A 6,785-nucleotide genomic window follows, 5' to 3' on the forward strand; every position below is an offset into this window, starting at 1 on the left:
AAAGTTTCATTAATCTACTCGCCGTAGTTTAGTTGTACAAAATGGTTCGATTAATTTAAAATTGTGGCAGTTAGGTTTGGAGGGGTTACCCATCATACATAAAAAAAATGGTGAAAATCGGTCACCCACCATGTGCCGGTCCCTGCATGGTTCTCTCGCAAACGCATTCTTAAAAACAATATTGTTTACATTATATCTGTGTTGACAGTTGATAGCCTTGTTTGTCACACAATTAGTTTTTCTGCAATATTCTGCTATGTACTGGTTAATTGGGCATAATAAAATCGTGAGTCATGACGTAACGTTATGTAAACATATTTGGTCCAATTTGGAGCTCTGTTTGGTATTGTTACGCAGTTAGCTATTGGTTGTTAATCGGACTATTGACCAGTCATAATTTAGAACAAGAATTTGCTTTCTTTACAGCAGTGAGTAGTGGGATTAGCTCTAATCAAACGAAACACTGCGAGGAGTATGGCCAAGGGAGGTTCCGTGTATACATTGGCGTGCACGTAAAAGAACCCTCGACAGTTGGAATTCGATATAAGAGAACACCATGGTGCCGCTGTCTGGGCAAAATCTTCCTCATAGCGCATTGTATGACGTATGCCGGTCTTCATTCGCCTAGGGGGCCACGGTGTCTAAGTGAGTAAGACACTGGCTCGCTAGTCTGGAGGACGCGGGTTCGATCCCGGTGTTGTCCGATAAATTTCATCGGAATTTTCCGGCGTGGTTTCCCTTGTCAGTGGTACAGGACGGATGGCCTGACAAGGACATCTGTCTAGTCATTCGAATGGGACGAAAAACCGAGGTTCTCTGTACACATTGGTGTGCACGTAAAAGATCCATTGGCAGTTTAAATTCAATATAAGGGTAGGCCGTAGCGCCACTGTCCGGACAAAATTTGCCTCATAGCACACTGTATGGCGTCTTCATTAGCCCAACCGGTGCGCGACAGTAGGACATTAAAGCACGTTTCATTTTTGTCATGCTGATATTGCACAAGAATTTAACAGATGCAGATTCAACGAATTTAAAAGAGCTAAATCGCTAATATTTGGGACCTAGAAATTGACACAAATGGGTAGCAACGCATATAATAATATGAATGTATATAAACTGACATACATTCAATCGTTACTGTTTTTACTGTAATTTCTAATCAGTTATGTTCGGCGAGATACGCCAGAAGTCTCAATCGAATGGCAATTTCTAGCGTCTGGTTATTCCAGTCTACACCGATAGTATTTATTGCGCATGCTCTCCAGATAAGAATATGGCGTCACCGTTTTGACATGACTTGTGGAATATGTCTAGCCTCGTTCTTCCGTGGCCCTTGTTAAAATGGCGCTGAAACGTACTATGGTTCATGATTCGTGACCCAGTGGTACAATGTTTATTTTGTCTTAAATATTGGATATCAGAAGCTCATCTTTTCCCGGTAAGATCACAACATCACAACATCAATGTTGATTTAAACTGACAAATAATTTGGGTTTTCAATGTCGAAGACTTTAGATGAATTTGAGTTAGAGACTTAAACACTTCATGTTCTCTGGACGTTTCGTCGAATATATACTCTTCAAAAAAAGTAGGGGATGTTCAGAAACAATACAAAACTGCGGAAATGCACCGCTGTTTTTATTAGAGGTAACCAGTGTATGTTAATAACAGGCCAATTGCCTACACTTGAACATAAACAGTTCATATGGGCGGCTTATCTGATGGCCCCATTTCACTCGCAAAGAGATACACCGTCAAAAGTGAAAATGGACGGTTTTGATTTTTATCTTAATAATGAGTAATTTCTACACCAATCCTCAGACATTCAGCGATTCGTCGCGGCATGCCCCTAATCTTAACCGTCCAATCACGATTTGGGGCAATCTGACCCACTCCTCTTGCAGTGCCACGGCCAATTCTTGCAGTGTTGTCGGTTGACGTTGACGTTGACGAACACGTCTCCCGATCAAATTAAACGTAACGCACTAAAGCAAAGATATGCTAAACAATAAATCTTATGCAAGAACCGATAGGAAAGCAAACATGGATAGATAATCCAGCACGCGACAGTTTTCATCAATCTTCCTTGAAGTGTCAAATTTGACAATGAACCCCTCCCACGTGTATGGCGCTATTGCGTGTCGTATGTGCAGCTAAGTAGCATCCCAAACTTAGGCTGCATATCTACAGCTAGCTCCGGCTGAGAATAGGCCCTAAGCTAATTAACCGACATTTTAATTCCTACATCGACGATTTTAGTCGAAAACACTGAGTATGCTTTTAGAAATTTTTAAAAGTATTTATTTCTCTTCTATTGTCATATTGAATGAAATTAAATATGTTTATTTAGCCGCTGTGTGTATGAAAGATGTCAAACTAATCAAAGCCGAATCACAAAATAGTCCTCTAGTTATTCAATATGGCGGCGCCCATGAAACATAATTTCACAGAGGCGGTTCTGTTTGCGAAAAAAAAATTAGGAGTATCTAACCTTGTTTTGAAAGATAAACAGATTGAAACTCTAAAGACAGTTAACAATGGAAAAGAATTTATTGCAATATTACCCATAGCACATATTATATATCGCTTTTACGCGAGTGTCAGCGACATGGCGTGTTGACATAAAACACACGTGCGTGGGTTATTTTTACTCTGTTGTCTAAACAAATCGGTGTTTAGTCGATAAGTCCCGCCCCAAAATGGTCACGTGGGCGTTTTAAATGGCGGCTAATCGGGGCAGTGACACATTCTGGGAAGTATGACGTAGATGGGTCGCTGCGTGCAGTATGGCTAAGTGGTTCTGTTGGGGCGATAAGTTCTTTATCTGTGAACATACTCTCAAAGCATGTCAAATGTCCATGACTATTTATCATATCGCAACCTGCATAGGTATTTGCATTTCAATATCCCCTACTTTTTTTGAAGAGTATATATAATATTATTGACAAGTAAAAGGGTAATTACAAGATTTCATACCCCCCCCCCCCACACACACACACACCTTGTTAGAGGTGGTGCCTACGGGGCTACGGGGCTGGCAAGTAAGTTGTTGCCTAGTCGTTCGGATGGGACGAAAAACCAAGGCTACCCGTGTACATGTTGGCGTGCTCGTAAAGGAGCCATTGACAGTTATAATTCGATGTCATGCAGTCGGAAACGCCACTGTTCGTGAAAAATTTCCATAATAGACCACTATATGGCGCCCATCTTTATTACCCCGTTGGGTGCAGACAATTAGGACGTTACGTTGTGCCCCCAAATCCGTGGGCAGTTACCGGAGCCTCAAGCCCATGTGAAGGGAAGGGCGCGCTACTTTATGTTTATTATCATTATTAGATTTCTTTTGAAACTGTATTCTTCAATAAGAATTTTTCGCCCTGGGCAACTCCGATGACCCCGCCCACGCCACGCCACGCCACGCCACTGCGTTAACCCCCATTTCATCCGTTCTATATTTTTTGCTGGAATCAGACTACTTGCGATTACATGTATAATAGATATTTATTTATAATATTAATTAGAACGATATTTACAATAAAATGGCTAATTATAAGTAATATTAACAAGATAGAATTACATAAGTTCATTTATACTCGCATGCAGGTATCATCAGCAACAACGTGTGTATCAGTAAAAACCAATGTAGCGTGAATTAAGATAACACTATAGCCGCACGTGGAAGAGGGTTTGCTTACTCCTTCTGGAACAGCTGATGGCAATAATTCTATACATCAGCATTAGAAACGGGGGCGCCCCCCCCCCCCTAATTTTCGACAGTGCCCTTTTTTACTGCTGAAAGTGCCTTTTCTCAGACGCAAATATGTCCGTTCCCAACCCGTTGTAGGGATCCCAAATGACTCAAACCATCGACTCAAACACACCAGTCTGGGAAATAGCTCTTGGAATGGCTACAGATGCAAGGAAATGACGGATAATTTTCTTGGGGACACCCCCCCCCCTCAGCGGCGTGCCCCGTCTCCGCGGTCAATGCCTTCATTTTGCAGCGCCCCCCTTTTCAAATTCCTAGATCCGCCCCTGTTATTTGTGTTTTCTGATCATATAAGTACTCATTCTCTCATGCAAGTCTAGTCTTCATTATAACAAATCGCTATCCAGCATTAGTGTGAACTGCAAGGGAAGACAACTCTGCTTGGAAGATTGATAGAGAGAGAAATTGGGTTAAAGTCCACTCGACACAAACTAGGTCATTTCGGGACAAACATATGGTTTAATTTTATTTCAATAATTCGCTTACGCGTAGGGGCCTTTAGCAGTTGGAGGAAACCGGAGGACCGGGAGAAAACCCACGAGGTTGGACAGGCGACCTACTCCTTGTCACGTACAACCAGAGATTCGAAACCACGCCAGTTGACTCAATGACAGGCTTTATGATATAGCGCGCACGTGCTAACCACCCCCCACCTCCTCCCTCGGGAGATTGATAAGTACCACATACTGGTTGGTGTTTAACATGATCAGCTTCATCAGAAGTCACATCGCTCACACATCAACCTTTTCACCCATCGAAAACAAATCAATTGGTGATTATTTTGAATACATCGATTAGAGTGTGGGCGCGGTCGATGATACTGGATGTAATATTATTATTGATTTCATAATGTTCGGCTCTCTCAATTCGGCCTGCGATTAAAGTCTTCTCGGTGCGCCATATTAGTGCTGTATGAATCAAAAGCAAACTACAATATTGTGAAAAGTGAATCTCCAACGAATATATGTCAAAAATGGCTTAGTTCAGTTCAGTATTTAGACAGATATGTGGAATTGAAATTTTATCGACCTATGCTGCTTCGAGAGATTTATTTGTAGGCCTGTTTTAAATCTGATTGAATTCAAGCCGGGAGATTATCTTGCGTTAGTATTTTGATTCTGATTGAATTCAAGCCGGGAGATTATCTTGCGTTAGTATTTTGATTCTGTTTTCTTAATTAAATATTGAATAATCAACCTGAGCACATTAGCGTGGATTCGGCCGTGAGAAATGTGATATTTTAGCGATACTTTAACAGCATATATTTTTTGATCTGAGAGGTGAAGAGAATGGGCCTAATGTTACGATATACCAGACAAAATATCACAAAATTGATGCCCCTTTAGAGGGGGTAATGACGTAATGTGCTTTAAATCATATGGGTGTCATAAATCATTATGTTAAATCACGATCTTAATAATTTAATGCGTGAAGATATAGATATAAAGATTAGTACAGTGCTGGATTTACCTATCTATAGGTTAGAATTTTTGTCAGGTTTTGGTGAATATTCATGATTTGGGGGCCGAACCAAGTAAAAAATACAACAACCTCGAGATAGTAAGCCAACAGCCTTTGTATTCATTGTGACATGTTGACCTCTTTGTGGTTTTAATGATTAAGATGATAGGAGTCTTTTAAAAAATGTTACAGGTCAAATCAAGGCATGAAGTCCATAGTCTCAGAACTGATTGTTTTAATAAATTATTAGGAGTTCCCTCCCCTCACTATGATTGAAGCATTCGAGCGCACCAGGTTTATAGTTTCGAAAATAAACAATACAGGGCGAATTCAGAGGGCGGGGGTGGGGAATGGGGGGAGGGGGTCCAACATAAAAATATGTAAAATAACACTTTTTACGAGAAAAGTGTCACGATCGTGTGCTTTATCCTTATCGGATGGTGGGATGGGATGGGCATTCAAAGCGCGAGATAATGGTAGAGATATGTGATATCACAATTAATGCTTTGCACCAATGAAACTGAATCACAATGTGATCCTATTAATTCATAATAAAAATTATGTTCCATTTACATTTTCTTTTTTTGAACTATTATAGCGCGAACTGTCATCTCTTTATCTAAATCTTACATAATGCATCTTTTATCCACGCGAAAATGTACTCAAATTGATTATTTAACATTTAACTAAAGCGGCATTATGGAAGATTAGATAATGAGCTCACAGTTCTCGCTATAATAGTTTAAACATAGATAATGTAAAGAGAAAATGCTGAAAATTTCAAATTACCTCACTCTGAGCCGAGAAAACCGAATTTCAAAAACATTGTAGCCACGATTGTCATTGTTACCGTTGTTACGATGATAAACAAAGTCTCGATTATCCATTTTTACGGTTAATCGCAGATCCGATTCAAATCTGTTTAAAATCGTACCAATCAGATGGCATCGAGAGTTGACTTTCATATTCTTCTGTTAATAAATGTCTAATTAATAGTTTATATAACATTTAAGGCCTAAAGAAAGATATGCAATAAGCAAATTAAAATCAAAATAATCCTTCGATTTGGATTCAGTTGGATTAAAAAGAAGCCCATGAAAGATTTTAGGGAAGATTATGGGTGGCTCTGGTTTGTTTTGATCATATCCCGTATATAATCTGCAGAGGATGCTGGATGTTGCCCTGTCTATAATATCATGTTTAATGTATTGGACGTTAAATTTGTAATAAACAACGACTGGATGTTGCCAAATTTTCATTTCATCATATCCTTGTAATTATTGAGACGATTTTGAACTATTTTTAGACTGATATTGCTCCCATGGGATTCGATTTTCACTATATTATTGTAGTTTGCAAAAGTTTAAAGATGCCTCAAAAACCTTTTAAATACTTTAATCAGAGTAATGGTTCTATAGGGAGAGGGGTTTTACAGAGACTAAGCCTGTTCCCCAATCACATCCAGATATCCTGAATAAAAATATTGTTTAAACGAATGGTTGTATCTCTAGTTTGCCCGCAAACACATGGAATTAAATATAAACGGTAGAAA

This window comes from Patella vulgata, chromosome 1, assembly GCF_932274485.2.
Source record: "Patella vulgata chromosome 1, xgPatVulg1.2, whole genome shotgun sequence".
In the NCBI taxonomy this organism is placed as follows: domain Eukaryota; kingdom Metazoa; phylum Mollusca; class Gastropoda; family Patellidae; genus Patella; species Patella vulgata.